This window comes from Lissotriton vulgaris, chromosome 1_1 (assembly GCF_964263255.1).
Source record: "Lissotriton vulgaris chromosome 1_1, aLisVul1.2, whole genome shotgun sequence".
NCBI lineage: Eukaryota > Metazoa > Chordata > Amphibia > Caudata > Salamandridae > Lissotriton > Lissotriton vulgaris.
Genome location: NC_141685.1, coordinates 2,050,091,983 through 2,050,118,177, shown reverse-complemented (window position 1 = coordinate 2,050,118,177; position 26,195 = coordinate 2,050,091,983).

The following is a 26,195-nucleotide window of genomic DNA, read 5'->3' as shown; positions in this document are numbered from 1 at the left end:
TCTGGAACTCCCTCCCTGCCCACATTAGATCTTCCACTCAATATTCACACTTCCGAAAGTCGCTCAAAACCTTCCTTTTCTCACAAGCCTTCCCATCATAACTGTTTTATTCTCCCCCTCCTTCCCGATCTTCCTGTCCTTTTTGGGTTCAGTACATCACAGCGCCATGAAACCGCCAGGTGAACGTGCGCTTTATAAATGTTTTAAACTAAAACTCAAATATATAATTTTTCTGAATATCTTAGATAATCTCTTGCCCTAATATGTATATTAAAGACCTATCATTTTGGAACCAATATTTTTTGCGGAAGTTGCGAACCCAGCGCTCCCCAGCACGTATATGATGTCGACGAGCGTCTCGTACCATAATGCGCATGTGTTGGGAATGCGCCTGAGCAGGAGTGGCGGACTGGTGGCATAACAATCGCACACATCACTTAATATTAAATGTATATAATGTAACTGAAAAACACGCAGCCGTCGCACACCATACGCGGATCCTTCACGACTTTTCTAAAGTGGCGGCTAGAATCTGATGTGTAAGCTTTGAGTGCGCGACTCTGGAAAAAAATTGGGAACTTTTTTTAAAAAAAAGAAAATAATATAAATATATTAAAATAAAACATGAAAACAAAAAAGTAATCAATATTTCAGTTGAAATTTTTTTTTTTAGTAATTTTCTGAAAAATATATATTGTTATTTAATGAATAAAATATTCATAAATAAACAGTTAAAACAACTGCAGACAATCAGCACAAAAATTTGTATAACTACTATCACACTTAAAAATTTGCATTTAAAAAACCTCTGAAATTCACTGAAAAAAACCATAGGTTTCAGAGACGTTGTAGTTAGAAATTAGCATCTAAAAAAGCTTTGAAATTCACTTAAAAAACCATAGGTTTCAGGGACTTTATAGTTAGAAATTAGCATTTAATAAACCTTAGAAATTCACAGAAAAAAACATAGGTTTCAGGTCGTTATAGTTAGCTGGCCATTTCACTTGTACAAAACCATAGAAATTCCTCTGTTGTAGTTAGTACTGCTATTTATAACTCGCGCGTCCGCAATGCACTGCTGATGATGTCACGTATTGCATCATTCATGACATGGTCAGTGACATCACTGATGACATCATGACATCTCAAATGACATCACTGATGACATCATCCAGTGGATGTGGTTTAGTTTGAAACTTAAATATGTATTATACATATCCCAATCTGTATTTAAGATTGAGTGTATATATAACTGTCTAGATGGAGGATTTAGTTGCTGTCTGACTGTCTGTTTAAGTGAGTAATTAAAAGTGTCTCACTTAATACATGTATTAGTAACTAAACTATGAGAATGTGTGCATCACTGTCTCTGTTGTTGTGTAACATGCTGCATCAGTTGGTCACTAACATATATATCTATGTAATATATATATTACCTACTGGCGGTCGCTAGTATGTAGTTATAGTTAGGACCTAGTTACCATAGGAAAATCGCAACATTCTATTCCCAATAACTTTAGCGCCGATTGACGAATCTTCGCGAAATTTTCAGAACTTATGGCCCGCTTCGGTCTGCTTCTATCTTGAAAGTTTCAGGGTGATTTGGCAAGCAGGGCCGAGAAAAAGGGGGGGTCCCAAAACGTGTTTTCTTCATAGGAATATTTAGACACGGCTACAACCTGAACTGCTGAACTGAATTACACCACATTTGGCAAAAAGGTACATCTTGGTTCAGAAAGAACCCTTTCTGGTAAATGGTGTAAATCCGTTCAGTAGTTTTTTAAATATTAATGGAAAAAGAAATATATATATGGGTGGAGCCTAACCACACATCTCATCGTGAGATCTGATTGACTGTCAGCACTTCATCCAAGAAGTGTTAGCAGCCATCTTGGGACCATTATACATGATAGTACCTCATTTAAAAGCATTGCACTTAATAGAAGGTTTTAAGACTTTAGTTACATTATAAATCATCTGTTGATGGTACCATACTCATTTTAGGAATTGTGGTGTGTCCTAAGGTGATTTTACCATTATAAAAACACTTCTGCTGGGATACCATGAATCATGTTTGAGAGAAAACTATTTTCTCATGCTTTTCCCACAGAGGTTTGGAAGGTGATCTAAAGGCTAAACTGAGAGCATATTTTCTGTAAATTTACATTATCTTTCTCAGTCATGTGAGAATGGAATGTCTGACAAAATATAGAAACACATAATATCGAGGTACAAAAATATCGGAGCATTAATATCGATGTCAACAATATCGACATCCTATCTACAACAAGGTAAGTACAAAAATATCGAAAACAATATATAATTTTTAAAAATTTAAAAAAATATGTACGATAAATTAAACAATACTTAAAAATATAATAAACATAGTTAAAAAATGTTATAATATTTAAAATTCATAATATACATAATTTAATTAAAACCATTATTAAACATATACATATAATATATACTGAATCATTTTTATAAATCACTAATTCATCTATACACATAAAATATTAACATAAATAAAAATTAAATATGCAAAACAAATTAAAAAAATTAAATGTACTTTTAATATTTTTAACATTAATTATATACTACATTAGCTAAAACTATACAAAATATATTAAATAACAGAGGGAATAAAATACTATTATAACTCCAAAAAACAACTAAGTAAAATTTTGGATAGCCTAGAGGTAAAAAGTACTATTCCCACTCCAAAGAGTGCAACAGTAGTGAAAGTGTTGGGTAGCGTAGGGGTAAAAAAATACTATTCCCACTCTAAAGAGTGCAACAGTAGGGAAAGTGTTGGATAGCGTAGGGGTAAACATTACTATTCCCACTCCAAAGAGTGCAACAGTAGGGAAAGTGTTGAATAGCTTAGGGGTAACAATTACTATTTCCACTCCAGAGAGTGCAACAGTAGGGAAAGTGTTGGATAGCGTAGGGGTAAAAATTACTATTTCCACTCCAGAGAGTGCAACAGGAGGGAAAGCGTTGGATAGAGTAGGGGTAAACATTACTATTCCAATTCCAGAGAGTGCAACAGTAGGGGAAGTGTTGGCTAGTGTAGGGGTAAAAATTACTATTCCCACTCCAGAGAGTGCAACAGTAGGGAAATTGTTGGATAGCGTAGGGGTAAAAATTACTATTCCCACTCCGGAGAGTGCGACAGTAGGGAAAGTGTTGGATAGCGTAGAAGTAAAAAATAACATACTTATAAATAAATTAATATTTTAAAATATTAAAATAATTATTAAATGAATCTAAACTATTTAAAAATACTAATACATAATTATTAAATGCATAATTACCAATGAATAATTAAGTAAAGATACATTAATAATAAATACCAATTATTAATAATTAATTACCAATTAATAATTACTCACCAATAATATAATTAACAAAAACAATTAATTCAAATAAATTAATTCTTAATTACATTTAAATTACTTCCCACCCTACTCCCCTATAAACTCATAACCCACTACAGAACATAATTAACAATTAATCAATTAATAACAATTAACTACCAATTAATAAATAATTACCAATTATATAATTAACAAAACAATTAATTGAAATAAATGATTACTTGATTGCATTTAAAGTACTTCCCCTATACACCCATAACCTGCTACAGAACATAATTAATCAATTAATTTAAATTAATTACCAAGTAATAACAAATAATTACCAATTATTTAAAATTAATTCATAATTCATAAAATATAATAATTAATTGTATATAATTAAATTACTTCCCACCCTATTCCCCTATAAACCCACAACCCACAACCCACTACAGAACATAATTACCAATTAATCAATTAATTTAAATTAATTACCAATTAATAAAACTGAATTGCCAATTAATTAGAATTAATTTATAATTCTTAAAAATGAATATTAAATTAGTATAATTAAATTACTTCCCACCCTATTCCCCAATATACCCACAACCCGATACAGTACTAAAATAAAAAAATTAAATAAATTACATTAAAAAAAATAATACATATTAAATACATAATAATATACATAAAAATCATATAAAAATTGATATTGGTAACATCGATATTACTAACATCAATAATAGTAACACCGATATTACTAACATCGATATTAACCAAATCGATATTACTTACCTTCGAAATTCTGTCCCATTCCTTCGATATTTAAACATCGACATTATTGTATGTCGATATTTAAAAATCAATATTTTGTCTGCCTACCGTGAGAATGAAGTCTGCCATTCTCAGTAAAACATGTACATCCAACAAGGGCTGAGACTGTCAGTTGATTTCTTTGTGTTCTACTGCAGCTTCCGAGAGTGCTCTAAAGAACAACTAGAGTGCTAACAGCCTTACTTATGACAAAAGTATGGCACACCTGAAGCCATCTTTATTGGTATAAAGTCGTAACTCTTAAAACATTTAATTTAAAAAGGAACAAAACGAGGGGGTTTATTTTGCCTTAGCAAGTATGATTAGTGCTGCAGAAAGAAAAATTAGGGCACATTTTGAGTGACTTTTCAAATCTTCTATATCATTAAAAAATTCTGACATGCTGACTGAAACATGCACTTTCAATACCAGCAGCAGACTTCCCTGGTGATCAGTAGCTTTACTACAGTGATCTAATAAGCAACTAGAGTGCTAACATTCAGAATTTGTGGCAAATGTCTGAAACATCTGAATGCCTTCTTGATGGAATCAAAGTAAAAAACTGAAAGTATTTTCTACTGAGGAGACTGTAGCAAATGAGGAAAGTAGGACATTTCATAACAAATAAGTCTCCCAAGATGGCCACCAGAGACAAAAGAGCCCAAATGTAGCACAAATTTCATAGAGATGTAGCCCACGTACAGCTCAATGACAGAATGTCCCAGAGTGTTCTTAAGAACAACTAGAGCGCCACTGTCTTATTAATGACAAATGTATGGCACACCTGAAGCTATCTTGATTGTAATAAACTGGTAACACTTAAAACATTTAATTTAAAAAGGAACAAAACGAGGGGGGTTATTTTGCCTTACCAAGTATGATTAGTGCTGCAGAAAGAAACATTAGGGCACATTTTGAGTGACTTTTCAAATCTTCTATTTCATTAAAAAATTCTGACATGCTGACTGAAACATGCACTTTCAATACCAGCAGCAGACTTCCCTGGTGATCAGTAGCTTTACTACAGTGATCTAATAAGCAACTAGAGTGCTAACATTCAGAATTTGTGGCAAATGTCTGAAACATCTGAATGCCTTCTTGATGGAATCAAAGTAAAAAACTGAAAGTATTTTCTACTGAGGAGACTGTAGCAAATGAGGAAAGTAGGACATTTCATAACAAATAAGTCTCCCAAGATGGCCACCAGAGACAAAAGAGCCCAAATGTAGCACAAATTTCATAGAGATGTAGCCCACGTACAGCTCAATGACAGAATGTCCCAGAGTGTTCTTAAGAACAACTACAGCGCTTACTGTCTTATTAATGACAAATGTATAGCACACCTGAAGCTATCTTGATTGGAATAAACTGGTAACACTTAAAACATTTAATTTAAAAAGGAACTCAATGGGGCGTGGCTTAGCGGGCAAGCATGGTGGACGCTGCCCAAATAAGTCTCCTAAGATGGCCACCTGAGACAAAAGAGCCCAAATGTAGCACAAATATCACCCAGATGTAGCCCAAGTATAGCCCAATGACAGAATGTCCCAGATTGTTCTAAAGAACAACTAGAGCGCTAACAGTCTTACTTATGACAAAAGTATGGCAAACCTGATGCCATCTTGATTGGAATAAAGTGATAACACTTAAAACATTTAATTTGAAAAGGAACAAAAATGAGGGGGTTCATTTTGCCATAGAAATTATGATTAGTGCTGCAGAAAGAAAAATTAGGGCACATTTTGAGTTCTCAAATCCTCTTCTATTCCATTACTGATCGGTCCTGGTGAGACTGTCCGGCAGGTCGAGTTCAGGATGCGGTGAGACCCGACTTGTTCCTTCCTCCCAGCGCCACAAGTGCGGACATCCCGGGGTTTCGGGCACTGGGTCCCAAGGCGACTGCCCTGGCCCGGTCCAAGATGAGTAGAGGTGGAAGTGGCGGAGGGACTTCGAAGCAGGGTCCCAATGATAAATTCACGGGGCCGAGTGGCAGCACTGGGGCCACCGGAGGCCCACAGGGCTCGGGGCGGGACAATGCAGCGATTCTGGCGGCGATAACCCAATCCTGGGATATGTTGGATGCAAAAATAGGAGCGGTGCGGGCAGATGTCACACTGTTGCGCAAGGACCTGAGTTATATAAGGCTTGTAATTTACCAATTCTAAAAAGCAGTTGCACATAGAGATACAGTTAAAGCAACACTGTACAGAGAGAATCATGTGACAACCCAAAGGCACTTGGTGAATAGTGATATATACAAGAATAAAAGTAATGACACAAGTGATAAAGGCGCACAGCGTGAACGGGGCAAGGTGACCAATATATGTACAGTGGTGGCTCAATGAGTAACAATTCGTAATCAATCGCAATTGTAATTTTCAGAGTTTGTAGAGCCAAAATGCATAGAATACGCCAGGTAGTTGCACTGTGATGTCGACGGGGTTTCGATCCAGGTTACTGGGGATGGTCTTCACGACAGGGTTGTCAATTTAGCTCAGTGCTGCAAAGGGAAAGGGGGAAAAAATCAGGAGAGCTGGAGTGGGAAGGGAGCTGTACAGAGGCGTGGGCCGTACGCATCAATTTATCATAGTGACTTAACCAAAGGGCTTTGTTCACGTAAAGAGGAGGCCCACGAGCTGAGACCCTATGCTTCAACTATTGTCTCTCGCCTATCATCGGTGAGTACTGACACGCCTCTGACTTGCAAAAACTAAATGAGGCCTGGGAGGCTGATGTTGGGTCATTGGAGGAGGAGGATTGGAATGAAGCGCTGGCCGGTCCCAGGGGCGCGGCCATTTCGGTTCGCCTCAGGCTAATTCTGTTCAAATAACTCCACAGGGTGTATTACACACGGCAGAGGCTGTGGAGGGCGGGCCTCATTGCGTCCCCAGAATGTACTAGGTGTGGATGTGAGGAGGGAACTTTCTTTCATACGGTGTTGTGTTCTGGACGTCTAGATGGATTCTGGTGTGGAGTTTGGAATGGTTTGGAAGAGGCGCTGGGCTGGGTGCTCCCACGCACACCGCGATTGGGATTGTTGCATGTGTTTGATGGAGAGGGAGGCAACCTTTATAAGAGACATTTATTGGTACTAGGACTCACGGTGGCAAAACGAGATATAGTGAAGGCGTGGAAAGACCCGCGGGCCCCGTCACTTGTAGCATGGAAAAGGGGCCTAGATTTTTGTACGGGGATGCAGAAACCCATATTTCTTGCTCGAGGCTGCCCCCGTAAGCATTACAAAATTTGGAAGCGATGGGCCGACTACAGGGGCCTGTGGCTAGAGCCTCCACCAGAGCAAGACCCGGACTTGGATGTATGAGCGAGCTGTGCCGCTGGAAGTGTGTACACGATGGTTGGAATTGTCAGAGACCGTGCGGGGGGGAGGGATCCGGGCGGGATGGGAGTTGGGGGTAGTTGGGGGGGGGGAGGTAGGTTCATTATTTGCAATGATACTACATGTTGAAATCATGATGGATTGCATTGTTTTATATATGTACCTATGACTGGCAGATACCACTGGGGTACAGGGTTCTGCGATTTTTGTGTGATCTATCAATAAACTCTGTTTTGAAAAAAAAAAAAGGAACTCAATGAGTTGGTTCATTTTGCCATAGAAATTATGATTAGTGCTGAAGAAAGACAAATTAAGGCACATTTTGAGTGACTTCTCAAATCCTCTGCTATTTCATTAAAAAATTCTGACATGCAGACTGAAACATACACTTTTAATACTAGCAGCAGACTTCCATGGTGAGCAGTAGCTTTACTACGGTGATCTAATTAGCAACTAGAGTGATAACATTCAGAATTAATGGCAAATGCGTGACATATCTGAATACCTTCTTGATGGAATCAAAGTAAAAAACTGAAAGCATTTCCTACTGAGGAGACTGCAGTAAATGCATATAAATCTCCCAAGATGGCCACTAGAGACAAAAGAGCTCAAATGTAGCACAAATATCACCCAGATGTAGCCCACATGTAGCCCAATGACAGAAGTGTGCAAAACACTTTTCATTGTTTGTGTTGTTGCAGTTTTATATAGTGTAGACTTGTCAGGTGTTGAACTGCTTTACATGAGCATTGGTTACATCACACAAGAACAAATTCATTTTGGTTTTAGACATGGGGAAATTAAGTGATTTGAACAGAATCACAGAATGTCAAGCTGAAGCAGAAACACAAACCTGGTTCCCCAGTTGCAAAGTCTGCAGCTCTGGAAGTAACACCACATCCTCTCCCCTAAGTGCAACATTTAATCAAGTGGTCAACTGGATAAAAAAACATAAAGATAGCAAGTAATTTAAAAGTGTTTTGTCGCTATTTCAAAACTCAGAAAATATGTCCTCATTTTAGTTTTTTAGAGCACTAACCATAATTTTGATGCAAATAAGACCCTCTCATATATGTACTTTCTAAAGGAAATACTCTAGCTATTACAGTTTTGATTACATCAAGATGACGTCAGGCGTTCCACACTTTTGTAATAAATATAGAATGTTAGCAATCTAGTTGTTCATTAGGATACTGTTAGGCAGAGGCCAGGGGCACAGACTCTGAAAATTGAAGGCAGGTAGGAGGGTGCAGAAGCAACAATTTGACCACACTGGGAAAGCAGGAAGGGCAGTGGCAGCACAACAGACTATGGAGGGCAGTGGAAAGGGGGGCAGGGGCAACAAACCAACAATACAGGACTGGCAAGAGATGCTGTGGCAATATAATAGACCATTGTGGGCAGAAGGAAGAGGCAGTGGTACATGCCAACAGACCCGATTCAGCAAGGAAACGTCCAATGTTTTTAAGCCCAAATGGGCTTTATTTGATCTGCCTCCTATCTAAAATCTCCTCTTTTTCAATGTAAGTCAAAGGGGAAAATCAATACCACAGTTTATTTTTCAAAATCTCCCTCTTACCAAGTTCAAAATGTTAGCAAGTATGGTACATTGGATCATGGAAGGCAGGAGGAATTGGGGTAGGGACATGGACTCGGATAACGTAGGACAGGAGGGACATGGAGAGGTGCACCAAACTGACCCTACAAGGCAGGCATCAGGGTTTGCAGCAGCACAATACACCATGCAGGGCATGTGGGACGGGAGTGCAGCACAACAATCCATAGAAAGCAATAGGGAGGGGACAGGACCAATGCACATGGACAACAGAGAACAGAGGGGAAAGAGGCAATGGTAGGTAGCTGACCATAATTGACAGACAGGAGAGAAAGCTGCAGCATAATGGACCATAAAGGGGAGGAGGGACAGATCAGGGGCATTACAATGGAACAGACAAGCCTGGAGGGAGGGAATAGGGGTCTGCACATAGAAACAGAGGGCTGGGGGCAAGGGGCAGGGCAGGAGCAGCAAGATGACCATTGAGGTCAGGCAGGATGGGCACCAGAAGCAAGACACACCATGGAGAGCAACAGTGAGACTATAATGGCATACACACAGACCATGGAGGGGGTCAAGGGAAGCTAGCTGACCACACAGGGAAGGTGGGAGGGGCCGTGGCAGCACAGAAGACCATGCATGGCAAGCGGGAGGGTTAGTGGCAGCACAATGGCTATGATGGGCAAGACGGAGGGTGCAGGGGCATGCACAAAGGACAGATAGAAGGGAGGGTCAGGACCTGGGCACAGACAAGAAAGTTCAGGGGAAGGGGCCTCACAATAGTCCACGCGGGGCAGGCAGAAGGAGCAGTTGCAGCACAACAGACCAGGGAGGGCAGAAGGGTGTGGCAGTAAAATGGACCATGGGGGACAGGATGAAGGGGATAGGGGCATAGAATGTGGACAGGCAGGGTGGAAGTGGCAGGGACAGGTTACAGTCATCTGACAATGCTAGGCAGATGGGAGGGGAGTGGCAGCTCAACAGAACACTCAGAGTAGATAGGAGTGGCAGGTTCATGGAGCATGGGCAAAAAGGTGGAGCAGGGGCATGCACACAGACATGGGAGGGCAGGGGGAAGGAGAATAGGGGCAGCAAGCTAAGCACAGAGGCTAAGCAGGAGGTCAATAATGGGGCATAGAATTGGGCAATGGAGATCAGGAGGAGTGGACTGGTACATCATGCTAAATGGAGGGCAGTGGCAGCACATCAGACCATGCATGGCAGGAGGGAGGAGGCTAGTCCATGGATTGAGACAACAGAGGATAGGGAGGAGGTGGATGGGGCAGCAAGCTAACTGTTCAGAGAAGGCAGGAAGGCCAGTGGCAGAACAACTGCCACACAGGGCTGTAGTAAGGGGGTAGGGACACGGATTTGGACAATGGATGGCTAGGAGGAGGGAAGGCAGGAGCAGCAAGCTTGGGTAGGGGCAGCACAATGTCAGGCCCTGCTTCCAATCCCCCACCATCCATTGTGATATGCATCTTACTTAACGTTAAAAAAACTAGAAATTTGCTAAAAAAACAAAGAATACAGGAACGGTATAGTCCGACTCAGATTTCACTCATACACAACTAGTGAAATTCAGCAGTTATAGTTACCTGAGCAAACTATAACTTACACCCCTGCAATGTATTGCTAATGACCTCAGGCATTACATCATTCATGACATGGTCAGTTACATCACTCATGACATCACTCATGACATCTCAAATGAGCCTTGAATGGAATGGAACTATAATCGCTAGAACTTTATTTAGGGATAGTGTGTGTATATTAACACCCATTTTTTTCTTTTCTTTCGTGTAAGAACCATTATAATACGCAACGTGCCCAGATTAATATGGTTGATAGCCTTTCACTTTAAAGTAATGTGTAGTCCATTGTTTATATGGATGTTTGCAATCCTAAGTATGTTTATTATCAATAAGTCACGTTGACGAACATACAGGTATGGCGGTCACGGGACAAGATATGCTGAAATGACATAGTGTGCATATTAACACTTGTTTTCTTTTCTTTATTGTATCAATGCCTGAATTTTCACATCTTGACCAGGCCAATATGGCTGCCAGCTTTTTGGATTAAAGTAATATGTAGTCCTTATTTAAATGTACAAATGCCTAAAGTTGCCAACATTAACAAAGGATGCTACTATGACGTCTTGTATCGTTATCAAGGTTCGTACAAGCCAAAATGCGTGGATCACATCCTTTGCAGATTAAATACTTCCAAACTACAACCTGAGTGCTTATTCCTTCCTTGTAAGAGTGAGAGGATATTGAATAAATTTATATACAAATCACTGAAAAAAACACAAGTTTCAGGGACGTTATAGTTAGAAATTAGCATTTAAAAAACATCAGAAATTCACTGTAAAACCCACAGGTTTCATGGACGTCATAGTTAGTTGGACATTTCACTCGTACAAAACAAGAGAAATTCCGCTGTTAGTTGTGCTAACTATAAATTGCGCCCTTGCAATGGACTGCTGATGACGTCACATAGTACATCACTCTTGACATGGTCAGTGACATCACTGATGACATCTCATATGACATCACTGATGACATCATCCACATGATCATCTGATACACCTCCTCACACCCTAAAATACAGACTACCATTCTCGAAACCACAGACACACCATATTAGTACAGCTACATTATTCGGTGCACTATGCATGCAGACCTTTAACCAGCTACATACTCTTGATACGCTCTTCTAAATACCCAGTTAGTACCTATGCAGTCTAGGAATTCTTCTGTCTGTCCCATGCACTTCTCTATTCACCCATCCAGCACTATATATGTATCCTATCACTCCACCAATACCTAAGCACTTATAAATTTACTATACACTCTGTTTGTAATATTGGAATTATTCTAGTTACTAGTCATGAACTTATGGAATGGCCTAGCTACTAACACAAGTACAGCTATAATACTTTGTGCACTATCCAAGCAGACCTCTAACTAGCTACATACTATTGATACACTCTTCTAAATACCCAGTTAGTACTCATGCAGTGTGGCAATCTTCCAGTCTGTCCCATGCACTTCTTCATCATCAGTGATGTCATTTGAGATGTCATCAGTGATGTCACTGGCCATATCATGAATGATGCAATATGTGACATCATCAGCAGTGCATTGCGGGCGCATGAGTTATAGTTAGCAGAACTAACTAGAACGGAGGAATTTCTATGGTTTTGTACGAGTGAAATGTCCAGCTAACTATAACACCCCTGAAACCTATGTTTTTTTCTGTGAATATATATATATATACATATATATATTTTCGGAAATGCTCGCTTCAGCCACCAACTCCCGTAGGGTCAGAAAAGAAAACGAGGCAGACCCTTCTTAGTGCTTTCGTTCAGTTTATTTCACCAGTCCTCACGACGCGTTTCGGCAGATCCCTGCCTTGATCACATGACAACACGTCAGTGAAGCACATCCCTTTTTAAAGTGCTAGTGCTCATTAATAGACATAAAAGAGGTATTTACATATATACATCACGGTAATCCGTTTTCTTAGGCATTTCATATTTAAAACTGCAAACTTTTTCCGTTGTTTGTAATTATATGTACAATACATTTATGCATTATGGGAATTAAAAAACATTTATGTCCACCATACAGTATAGTGTTTCGCCGTTGTCACCAATAATACTTGTATAATACAATTTCACTCTTCACAATTGCTCCAATGTTTTGTATAAATACATATTGCAAACTTCTGTATTGAAATGACATGATTACGTGACTGTATGTTTTCCCCTTTCTCCTTAGAATTATGTTTATGTTTCCGATACCTCTATTATTCAAATCAAAATATTGTGCTTCCCCCGGAACATCCCCTAGTTAGCCTTTTTTAGTTTTTCACATAAAAAAAGTGCTATTCAAGTGCATATAAATAATAAAGTGCTAGTGTGCTGCATACTTTCATCTGTGCGGTATTTTCTGTTATGTTGTTTTTTTATATATATAAGTCGGTGTTTTCACGCCTAGCAGGATGCAGGTTAAATGGATTATCTTTCAGCTGGGTTTATAAAACATGATTCCCACAACTAATTTTCAACAAATATACCAATAAAATTCATAAAAAATCAATTCATGTTTAAATAGCTAAAAATTCCCAATCCATCTAAGATCATAAAACCAACATATAAATACATTTTGTAGAAAAGGCATAAATATAAAAAATACGGTTTTAAAAGTTAATTTTCACAGTAAATTTAAGATACTTATCAAAAATTCATAAAATTAACTTATTTACAGATCTACTATTTACAACGAATCCTATTGTTCTTTCTGACTTGACCCTTTCATATTCTTATGTTCAGTTAGTTTTTCTCATCCCTTAAGTTATTTTGGTGGCCATATAGATGTTATGATTATGCTATCAGTCCAGATAAGTGTACATGTCCTCCCCCATATTCAATCCATTAGGTTGTTTGCTATCTAATAGCAGGATGTAATGGGTTTCCAGGCGACGTAAAGCCCCTTCCCTATTACCTCCCCTTCTTTGTACTGGGACGTTGTCTATGAGGTAATATTGCAGATCTTTGGGTTTACCACCATGATATTCTTTGAAGTGGCGGGCTACTGGATAGTTAGGGTCATTATTAGTTATCGCCCTGAGGTGTTGTAATATTCTCTGGTACCCTGGGAGTTTTGTACTTCCTACGTACCTGAGACCACATCCACATTCTAGAACATATACTACATAATCATTTCTACAGGTTAGATGTTGCCTGATCATGTACGGTTTGGGACTGAATGCTGTCATGTACGATGTTGTGTTTTTTCCATGTGTGCAAGCTTTACAGCTAATACACTTGAAAAATCCTTTTCTAGTGCTGAGCCAGTCCGCGATATTCTCACATTCTGGACTACTCTTTACTAGGGTATCTGCCATTGAAGTTGATTTTCTAAATGTTATAGTCGGATGTTCTGACAATGTTTTCCCAATAATTGGATCATCTTTGACTATGTGCCAATTGTTTTTGAATATCTGGCGCAGAGACTTATGCTGACGATTGAATGTTAATATCAATCTAGGATTTCCCTCCATTTCTACAGTGTTGGATTTGTCTCCTTCCAAATCCTTCTTACTGTGTAGCAACAAGTCCTCTCTTGATCTAATTCTAGATTTTTTAATGGCGTTCTTGATACATTTGGCACTGTAGCCCCTTTCTAAAAACCTCATTTTGCTTGCTTGCTGATTCTTAGACAGTTCTACCTCATTGCTGCATATCCTACGTAGTCTAAGCATTTCCCCATAGGGGATGCTTTGAATGAGATGAACAGGATGTGCACTTGTTGCGTGCAAAAGTGAATTTCCAGATGTTTCTTTCCTGTATATTGTAGTGCTTACTGTCTGATTTTCTATCTTAATCAGGACATCTAGGAACGGTATCTGGTCCTTGCTAATGTGTGAGGTAAAATTAAGGTTGATCTCATTGTCATTCAACTCTTCAATGAACTTTTCTGCTTCTTCCTTTGTCCCATTCCATATGATCATTAAATCATCAATATATCGTAGCCACGATATAACTTTATCTTTATAGGTGTTATTGTGCTTTCTCATTAGGACCAGCTCCTCCCACCAACCCATAAACAAACAGGCATATGTGGGGGAGAAGCTGGCCCCCATTGCTACACCTTGCACTTGTCTGAACATCTGTTTTTTAAAAAGAAAGAAATTATGCTCTAGACAAAAGATTAGGAGATCCATCAACATTTTGTTGTGACTAGTGTATTCAATGGGTCTCCTTGCCAAGAAATATTCAACTGCTTTTGTGCCATCAATGTTACGTATGCAGGTGTATAGAGATGTTACGTCTAAAGTAATAAGCATGTAACCTTCTTCCCATTTGACTTTCCCTAGTTTTCCCAAGAAATCCCCTGTATCTCTCACATAGGATTTTAACCCTTGTACATGTTCTTGGAGGAAAAAGTCAATATATCTTGATATATTTTCAAGAGGTCCATCACAGGCCGCAATGATGGGGCGTCCCGGTGGGTGTTCTTTATTCTTGTGTATTTTCGGGATGAAATAAATCACCGGGGTTTTTGGAAAGTCTTTCTTTAAGTATTTGAATTCTTCCAAACTCAGTAAGCCTTTACTTTTCCATGCTAATAATTTACTCCAGAGTTCGTCTTGCATCTGCATATATATATGTACAGAGAGAGAGATATACACACATGCATACATACATGTGTGTATATATATATATATCTTACCTTATTAACCCACAACCGACCCTAAACCATAAAAATACCCTTGCCATGCAAAAACCCACACCCTCCATAAACCATTAAAATACCCTTGCCACCCAAAAACACACACCCACCCTTAAAATACCCTTGCCACCCAGAAAGCATACTCACCCTAAAACCAAAAAACCCTCTTTCCCTAACACACACACATATATATACATAAAAGACACTTACCTGTGAATTACTTACATTTTTGTTGTAAAGACATGCGTGATAAATGCATATATGTGGTAAAAATGTGTGTGGTAAAGACGTATGCATTGTGATGGGTGCATGCTAGAGGGATTGTGTTGTAACGGATGCATGGTAGATGTAATGTGTTGTAACGGCCGAGTTGTAAAGGCTGCCTCCCAATACAACTTGAACCTAATTAAATCCTACCTGTGTATGTGCAATAAGGAAAAGATACTTTTATATGCTGAGAAATGTCTATAACATTCGTATTGTCTTAGAACACCATGGGCCGTATTACCTATGACTGTGCCAGGGCTAATTGTCACTGTGCGCCAGAGTATGCACCTGACGCATTACAGAGAATCGGTCTGTAATGCCATTGTGATTTTGGCACAGGCTTTGAACTTTGTGTTACTGCAGTATTGAATCTTTCATAGATTTACATGCCTGTATCTTCCCTGCCGTCATAGTGGGAGTTTCACAGTAGTTAGAAAAATAGTACCATATAAGTACATTAGAAACCGCCAAAGGGTTTGTTGACAGGCAAAATGGCGGCTGAGTGAGTGCCACATCCACTCACCTCCACACCGCTCCACGACTGGATGCACCCATCCCGGCCATGGACCGTCGATGCTCGAGAGAATCCCTACAGAAGAGCCAGAGATGACCAGCAGGACCGACAGGAGTGCGTAAATATGGCAAGATCGTAGAGGCAAAGCGACAGAATCTCCCGGCGCGGGATGCGAGAGACAATTATTTTTTCCTGGATCTGGCGTGCTTCCTGGCTGAGTGGAGATCAGCACCGATCCGGTATCCTTGCACGTTGGCGATCCATCACTTGACTTCTGCTAGCAGGCGCTGGCAGAAGGATCCGCTCGGGCTGCAGGCTGGGGTTGCCTAGCAACGCTGAGAAAACAGGAAAGCCTGGCAGAATTGAAACGATGGCTGCACGAGGAGGACGCGGCAGAGTGCGGACAGACACATTCAGCAGTTCACGCAAAGGGAGTGACCCAAAGACGGAACCAGAGGCCTAGACAGAGAGCAAGCGAAATGACACCAGCACTGCCAAAGGCGCCAAAGTGGAAAAGGGGAAAGAGAAGCCAGACCCCCCCAGAGCAACAAAAAGAACAGCCTAAGAGGTATGCTACAAGGCGGACTGGGGGGGGCAGCTGGTAATTACAATATGTTCCCCTCTCGGGAAGGTATCAAGGGATTGGGACCCCCGGGGTTCTTACAAGTGGAAGATTCCGGGGCCATACAATAGACTGTTCATGAGATTGTATCGTCAGAGAGCCCCCTTTGTTCCCCTCTAGATCAATCCCTGGGGGACACAGTGGAAGGTAGGCCTTCATGGGGGTCCTGCGCTGATCAAACCATAATAGGGATCCCCGAGATCTCCCCTGCAAATCAGCAAAATGTGGCAGGCACTAACCTTGGCGATTGCCCTGAAAAGAATAACTACATAGATTCCAGGGCAGGGGACAATGAAACCGCAACGAGCATAAAGCAAGTAATTAGAGAAGCTGAGGTCGCGATCCCCAAAAGAATGACTCATGAGGCAAGGTATCTTTCCCCAGACTCTATGGAGAACTTCTACTCACTAAATGAGGACTCCGCCGAGTCGACCTCTGGGCTCTCTAGTGACAGTGGAGAGAGCGAAGGGGAAGGTACATCCACAAGCAACGGTAGCTTACACGAGGACAAAAGAGCTCAAAACAGAGTGAAACGGGGGACAGACTTGAAGAGGGACAAAGCCAAGAGAAATATAGATGAAGAGGAGGAACTGGGTTGGGACTACTCGGCCACACAACTACTAGGTCCTGGCAGGTCTGGTGCAGAAGCGATAACACCCAAAGGGCTTCAACCCAGCCAGGGCAAGCAAAATAGACCACCCAGCGAGACTCCTGAGCCATCACTATCAATGATTTTTCAATCTTCAAATACCTTCCAGGAAGAAATAAAAACAAAAATCGCCAGGCACGACTGGCCTCAAACAAACTTCAAGGTACCATGCGTAAAATAGGAAAAACCTGCACAGAAATAGCAGACAGATTGGGCATGGTTGAAAAGCGCACAGAGGACCTGGAAAACACAGTGAAAACTTTAAAAGACCAAGGTTCGTCTCAAGACTCTACACTCAAGGATGTCGTGTGGAAGCTGGAGGACGCCGAGAATCGGCAGCAGAGGAACAACCTAAGACTGCTGGGAATTCCTGAGGATGTCGAGGGTGGTGATGTAAGAGAATTCACCATGAAACTCTTGAAAAATTCCCTGCCAGAGTTTGCACAGTGAGACTGGGATAAGGAGGTCCAGCGAGTACACCGATTTCCCTTATCAATGCCCAAAAGACAAACAAATGCACAAGGGTACCCTCGGGTGATCCTAATCTACTTTGGAAGCATTCTACTCCGGCAAGCCTTCTATGATCTGGCCAGACCTAACATGAAAAGGAAAGGGGAGAACTTTATGTATTTTGCCAAACTAGATTTTGCCCACGCCACAGTAGAAAGAAGATGGAGACTCAGACAACTTATAACCCCCTTCCAAAAAAACGGAGCCTCAGCTTTCTTGCAGAACCCAGCTAAACTAAAGATCATCCATCAAGGGCGGAACTTCTTCTTCACCTCAGAAATACAAGCACAGAAACTGCTAGATGAGATTATGGCGGTGGAGAAGAGACCTGCTTAGGCTCGATAAAGTTAAAATATTCAGACTATAAAAAACATGGGGGGAGGGTGTGTCTGTGGTTCACCGTAAGAATAATGTTATAACAAACAAAAAAAGAGAATAATAAGAGTGCATAAGCAGAAAGGAGGGAAAGGGAAAAAAAAAGATAAGGAGGTCCAGCGAGTACACCGATTTCCCTTATCAATGCCCAAAAGACAAACAAATGCACAAGGGTACACTCGGGTGATCCTAATCTACTTTGGGAGCATTCTACTCCGGCAAGCCGACTATGATTTGGCAAGACCTAACATGAAAAGGAAAGGGGAGAACTTTATGTATTTTGCCAAACTAGATTTTGCCCACGCCACAGTAGAAAGAAGATGGAGACTCAGACAACTTATAACCCCCTTCCAAAAAACCGGAGCCTCAGCTTTCTTGCAAAACCCAGCTAAACTAAAGATCATCCATCAAGGGCGGAACTTCTTCTTCACCTCAGAAATACAAGCACAGAAACTGCTCGATGAAATTATGGCGGTGGAGAAGAGACCTGCTTAGGCTCGATAAAGTTAAAATATTCAGACTATAAAAAACCTGGGGGGAGGGTGTGTCTGTGGCTCACCGTAAGAACAATGTTATAACAAACAAAAAAAGAGAATAATAAGAGTGCAATAGCAGAAAGGGGGGGAAAGGCAAAAAAAAGATCAAGGGTCTGGTTGTTCGAGCACTATATAAGAGGTAGGAACAGGGTGTGAGAGTCATGGAAGGTTGGAGGTGGGGGGAGGGGGGCGATGCAGATGCTATCATACAGGCTCAGGATTGAGCCTGACTGCCACATGAGGGGGGATGGGTGGGGGTGGGAGGGGTGGAGGGGGGAGCACACAGGCACAAGGTGAGACTGGAAATCATAGTCAGATCAAGGCAGAAATTAAAGGAAATGGCACAGCAATGGTTTCAGTTGGGAATCAAAGCCATAGGACAACATTTAGTGTAAGGATGAATCAGAACTACGCAGTTAATGGCTAAACTAAAGGTTTTGTCGGTTAATATTTGTGGCCTTAACGACCTGAAAAAAAGACAGAGGGTGGCAGTCGGTCTCAGGGCAATAGGTCCTAACATCATATGTATCCAAGAGACACACGTGAAAGGGTCACAGCGACAACCTTAAAAAAACCTTGGATACAGGCTGATCATATCCACAACGCAGCAACGCAGGCAACCAAGACACGGGGGTTAGCCATTCTGGCAATTGAAGGGGGGCTTCAATTCACTAGGTCTGCAGCTGACAAATTAGGCCGGTGAGCAATCACAGAGTGCCAGTATGGTCAGGGAAAGAAATACACTATATGCTCCATATATGGGACGATAACTGACGATCCAGACTTACTGGGATTTATATCAAACGAACGGCACACTGGCTGCCCCCTTTATTGTGTGTGGCGACTTTAACCTGAATTTACCCTCTGACTGGCGGCTGGGGTCTGATTTCACATATAAAGGAAGGAAACCTAGAGTATTCAGAATAGTCTAAGAACTATGCGCCACACATGGGCTAGGGGACTGCTGGCAGGCAAAACACACCAACAATCCTGGTTACGTTTTTTCCCACCCACACTCTAAATTGGCTAGGCTGGATTATATGTTCATTTCTCATACTATTTTATCAAAATGACTAATAGACAGATTACCTCGGGTTTTATCAGACCAGAATCCACTGATGTTAACCATCGACATTGAAGGGCTGCAACATAATCAGACTAACTGGACATTTGAGAGGGCTTTACTCTTAAACGACAAACATTGTCAATGTATAAATAAGTGGATACCGGAGTTCCTTGTGGATAATATGGGTAGCGCACCCATCGAAGTAATTTGGGTTACTCTAAAGGCAGGAATAAGGGGTGAGACCCTTAGATTCTCACTTAATTTTAACCGCGAGGCGAAACTAAAAATGAAAAAAACTACAGGGTAGAAGCAGAGGAAGATCTCATGAAGGCTGTACAAGAGGGGCGGAACATTGAAGAGGCGCTGGGAATAGTGGCTATCGCAAGAAACAAAGTGGCAGATATATTCACAGAAAAAGCAGTCAATAAGGCCACAGCGAATAGGGAAAAAATATATGAACTAAGTGAGCAAGTAGGGCATCACCTTGCGGTACAAGGGAGACAACAAAATATGGCAAACACGATTAAAGAAATAAACGATCCCAAAAAAGGACTCAAACAAGACCCCGTCGAGATAAGAGCAGCGTTTCAAGACTACCACCAAGACCTATACAAGGAAACTAATAAAAATCAAAATAAGATAGAAGAGTATTTAGACCAGACTATACTATCTCGACTCTCAGAGGAAGATCAGGAAAGCTTAGCAATAACACCGCAGTGGGTAGAAATATTGTTATCAATTAACAGCTTAGCCACCGGAAAAGCAGCTGGGTTGGATGGGATACCGGTCGAATTTTGCGCCAAATTTCATAAATCTTTGAAGGGAACTCTAACAGCGCTAGAATTTTGCGCCAAATTTCATAAATCTTTGAAGGGAATTCTAACAGCGCTAATAACACATATTTTCTTGGGTGGGCAGCCACCGGGTTCATGGGCCCGGGCAAAAATTATTGTATTTCCCCAAAGAAACAAAGACCCAGCAGAGCTGGGATCTTACCGCCCGATCACATTAATAAACTGTGATTCTAAAATGTATTCAAAGCTATTGGCTACCAGATTGGCGCGAGTTATACACAAATTTATATCACCTCGCCAACATGGCCAACAAGATCCACCACCACCATGTTCAGAGGGTCATCACACTCTTTGACATAGCGGAGGTGGCAGGAGATACTATGGCCCTTATATTATTAGATGCTGAGAAGGCGTTCGATAGGGTCTCCTGGCAGTACTTATGGACGGCTATGTCAAAGAGTGGGATTGGAGAGCAATTTATTAAAGCCACCCGTAGGTTATATACAAACCTTGAAGCTGTGGTTATGATAAATGGAGAGATGTCTTGGAAAATCAGCGTAACCAGAGGGACAAGACAGGGGTGTCCTTGCTCTCCCTTATTATTTGCAATCTTTATTAACCCTTTTATTCTTAGACTAGAATCCAATCTGGCTATTTCACCAATTAAAACCCCAAATGGCGATACCAAGACCTTAGCCTACGCGGATGACATAGCTATAATCACAGGGGATCCCGGGGAAGCAGTGACAGGTATGGAAGAAGAAGCCAGATAGTTTGGGGAGATATCAGGATATAAACTAAGCCAGGGCAAAACCCAGTTAGTTATCAATAGCAAAGTCATATACCAGGAAGACCGGATAGTTGAAAGAATCTAGGAGTAAATATAACCTCCGATCTAGATAACTTGATTAAAATTAACATGGAACCACTTCTGAAACAAATGGAAAAACCCTCCATAGAATACATAATCTATAAGCATGGGCAGAAAATCCGTTTCGCTCGCGGATTTTGCGGATTTTTGGTAAATTCGCAATCCGCGAGATTCGCAAATCTCCCGCAAAATCCGCAAATCCGCGAGCAGCGGATTTTATGGCTTGCTCGCACTGTTCGCGTGAGTTCGCGGCTTCCCAGTACAACTTCGCGCCCCGCGAATAAGCGCAAAATTGCAGAAATACGATCTTAGCAAAACTGAAACTACTTACCAGGTTCAAAAGTTCAGGCTCATCATTAGTAGCCATTTCCTGTAGTGCTTCCTGAGGGGCCCCTCCAGAGTTCAGTTGCCAGTTGCAACTATTATGTGACCCTGCTCTGAACCTCAGAATAGTTACACATATGCCACAAAGGTCCTGAATTACAGCTAAGGGAGACAAGCAGGAGCCAGGCTGGAAGTTCAAATCCATTAATCAGCCCCTAATTCATTATTGTCAGTTGGGGCAGGGCAGGTGTTGTAACTAATTTTGCAACAATGAAAGCACTTAGCAAGTGCAAAAGATCACTAATCAGGAAGCACTAAGGAAGCAGGTGCCAGCTAAAAAAATATTCTGTGACACATTAATCAGCCCCAAATTAATTCAGGTCACTTGAGGCAGGGAAGGTGTGCTTGCTTTGCCACAATAATGTACACTGACTGTACAACCAGAGGGTGCTGTGATGAAACAGAGGGTGGCATGGGTGGGCCAGAGGGTGGCATGAGTAGTCAGAGAGTGGCAGTGGTGACAGAGAGTGGCAGTGATGAAGAAGAGTGTCCCAAACAGGCTGGACACGTAGAAACAACAAGTTCGCGAAACTTGCGACCCGACAGGTAAGTTCGCGTTTGCGAAATTGTACAAAACCCTCGCGAACTTGCAGAAACCCGCGCAAACACACACAAAAAAATCCGCAAATTCGCGAGAATTCGCGGATTTTGCGGATTGCGAGTTCGCAAATCCGCAAAATTCGCGAACGCGAGATTCGCAAAATTCGCCCATGCTTAATAATCTACACTTGACTATGGTGAGTCGATGCAGTGCCCTTAAAATGTTATATTTTCCTAAATTTTTATACTTTTTTAGGACCATATGTTTAGATTTTGTCCCACAAATATTCAAAGACTTAGATAATTTATTTTCTCGATTTATATGGGGATACAAAAGGCCACGTAGAGCACTTAGATACATCGTACTCCCAAAAGACAGAGGTGGCCTTCCACTACCCAACCTCAAAGTTTATTGGTGGGCTACGATATTAAAATATAGCTATATACTGTTAAGCCCGAATAGGAACACCGGGCTAGAGGGGGTGATCCCAACACCGCAGGAACTCATCCTAGGCAATGAAGCTAGTGAACATATTTGGCGATTAACATATAATTGCCACTTCAAAAAAGTGTGGGTTAAAGCTCTTAAGGGTGTATACTTGGCATGGAATAACGTACGCAAACACCTGGGTATTGGGAGATTCTCCTATTATACAGTCCTATCGGGGAATAACAACCTCCCAGAGACCTTTAACGATACATGTATGAAAAAGTGGCAAAGGGCAGGGATTACCTGTTGTGGTAACTTCTACTCCACAACAGGGTTTAAATCATTTGATGAGCTAAAAAGGGAATTCCGGCTAGACCAAAGAGACTTCTTTAAGTTTCTACAAATCAGAGACTTCTTATTAAAAAAAAGGGGGGGGCGATCTAAATTCAGATAATTGAAATAATCAGCCAAAGCATGACTGTCAAGGTTGGGGTAATCTATGATAACCCGACTTCCGCACTTCCGGATGATATGGAAAAATGTACGGTAAAATGGCAAGATAAATTGGAGGTGGTGGAGGGGACAAGTGAGAGGTCCTTCGAAGTATCCCAGCCATGGTTAATGTCCGCTGACCTACAAGCCCAATATCAAAAAACCTATTTCCAGTAATACTATACCTCAAATAAGATTGCCAAGTGGGGCACGGGCAGAGGCACGGAATGCCCACATTGTCTGTTGTATGAAGCAGACATTGTACATATATTCACTACATGTGATACCTTGGGCACAATTCGTAGGGAAATATCCACCTTTCTATCTGAAATCTTTAAGTCAAGAATTGAAATTACAATGGGAGAAATAGTGTTAGGACTGGACGGAGATATTCGTCCTAAACGAATGCAAGGGTTTATATTTATTTCTATGGCAGTCTTTAGAATTTGTTTGGCCGCGGCCTGGCTAGATCATAACCCTTCCGCCTTCCAACAATGGCGGGAGAGACTCCTGGCCTCATATAACCTAGAAATGGCTATCTATCGCAGAAAGGGTAGGAGAAAAAAAGATGGGGCTGGAAATTTGGGATCCCCTCGCACACTGGATACAGAGTCTTGTCCCATAACGCAACTATGTCAATCTTTGAACAATATTTAGGAATTGTATAATGTCTGTGTCAAAGTGTTCTAACAAAATGCCATATCACTGACTATGTACAAATATTCATGATATCGTGCCTGAGGAGGAGGGGGGTTGGGGGTGAGAGTATAGTGGAGGGACTGTATGTAAAACAGGGGAAAAAATACCTCAATAAAGAAAAAGAAACCGACAAAGGGAAAAGAACATTTTAGCATTCATCAGCATCCTTGTGTAGGCTCAAACTTCGACCGATCTGAGACGAGCCCTAGACCTCAACTCCCCAGCAGAGGCCCCCAGACATCAGATTTCTAACCGCACGTTGTGTGTAAGGGAGTCTTCCTGAGCTGTGCTCAGTTTGTCAGTGTGTGAACTTTTGACCCTGCTAGAATTCACCTCAAGGTACTGTTTTTCTGCCTTCTATGCTTCTAAAAAGAGATCAGGTTCTAAAAAGAGGCTTTTTAGACCCTGCAGATCTTGTGGGAAGGCAAGGCTCTTTTCTGAAGATCCGCACAAGGACTGTCTTTATTGCCTTTACCCCAAACATACAGCCAAGGGCCGTAAATACTGCAGAACCTTTTCAGCCAAAACTCTAAAGGATAGAGAGGCCAGATTAGTATTATGGTTCCAGAAGAAAAAATCTAAATCTGTCTCTAGATCTTATGTGGAAGAGAGTCCTGGGCCATCCTCAGCTGAGATGAAGCGTGAAAATGAGGGCTCTGACTCATTAGAGGCTGATTCTAAGAGACTGAAAGCAAAACAATCCTCCACTGGCGATAAAGCAGCCCTTAAGCAAAAGGATTTGGGCCTGAAAAAGTTCTCTACTGCTTCTCCGCCTGTCACACCTCTAAAACAGGCTTTGTTGATGAAAAAAGTGCCGTCGACCGAGCCGTTGTCGAGGACTTCTACCAAATTCCCGACTTCTGTGGTGATGACTGCATTGTTGACGGCTGTGGTGACAGCATCGTCGGCGAATACGGTGACGACTATTTCCTCGTTGACGGCATCATCGACGGCATCGACGGCACGGACGGCGGCTCCGATGAATACTGCGTCAATGATTATGTCTACGACTGCGTCGACGGGAACACCATTGACGATGGCGTCTACGGCTCTGTTGAAAGTGTTTAAGTCACCTCTGCCAATACCAACAACTTACACTTTTAGGCATCTTCCATCTACATCATCCACAGATCAAAAACAGGACTTTAAAGGTCTCCAGTATGTCCCAAAGTCTCCAGGTTTTACATCTTTATTCAAGATATCACCTTTGCCTCCCTCTCACCTTCTTGATACAGAGGAATCAAGGGATGAAAGTCTGTTTGGTCCCGCTTTCAGACTCTCACAGCTCAGAGTTAAATGCCAGTACACTGATGAGGAGGAGGAGATACAGGGGCAGGACACGTTCGAGTATAAAGAAGGTGATTACTCCTCCCCAGGTCGCTCTCCGGTGCAGCGATACAACTCTTTCCAAGATCACTATCCCTATGAAGCTTACAAACAGCGGCAGGAGGTTCAAAGAGATTCCATGCTGGTGCCAATATCCCTGGTCACCAACCTTAGGCACATGCTCAATGACTATTATAAAACATGTCTGGACTCTCACGCTCCAGTTCCATTGATGCCCGGTGGTCCGGGTATTCAAATTACTCCTCCACCACCAGGGGTTACTTCAATGCCTCTTGCACAGGCAGAGAGACAGGATCCTCGATGCATTACAATTCAAGATGATTACATCGAGAGCGAAGCAGACAATCAGCCTGAGAAGGGTGAGCTCATTCAGGATCCGGACCTAGTTGGTCAGGAATGGGATGATTATGTGGCTCCATCTTTGCCGTTGCCTTCCCCTCCTCCAGCAACTTCCCCTCCAGGAGATATTGGGGGCTTCCACAAATTACTAGAAAGAGCCTCTAGAAGTTTCGATTTGCCTTTGCCTGTGGTACAAACCAAATGCTTTATTTATGATTTTAGGGATGCAACTAAAGACTCGGTTCGATTCATACCTATTATGGATTACATTTGGAGTAAGGTATGAAGATTATGAAGAATCCTGCCTCAGTTCCTAGTGTATTGCCAAGAATGGAGAGAAATATAAAGCACCTAATTCTGCCGTGGCATGTTTAATTAGTAATCCTCGTCTGGATTTGGTAATAATGCAAGCTGCTCAGAGGCGCTCCAGGAATCCGTAATCTACTTG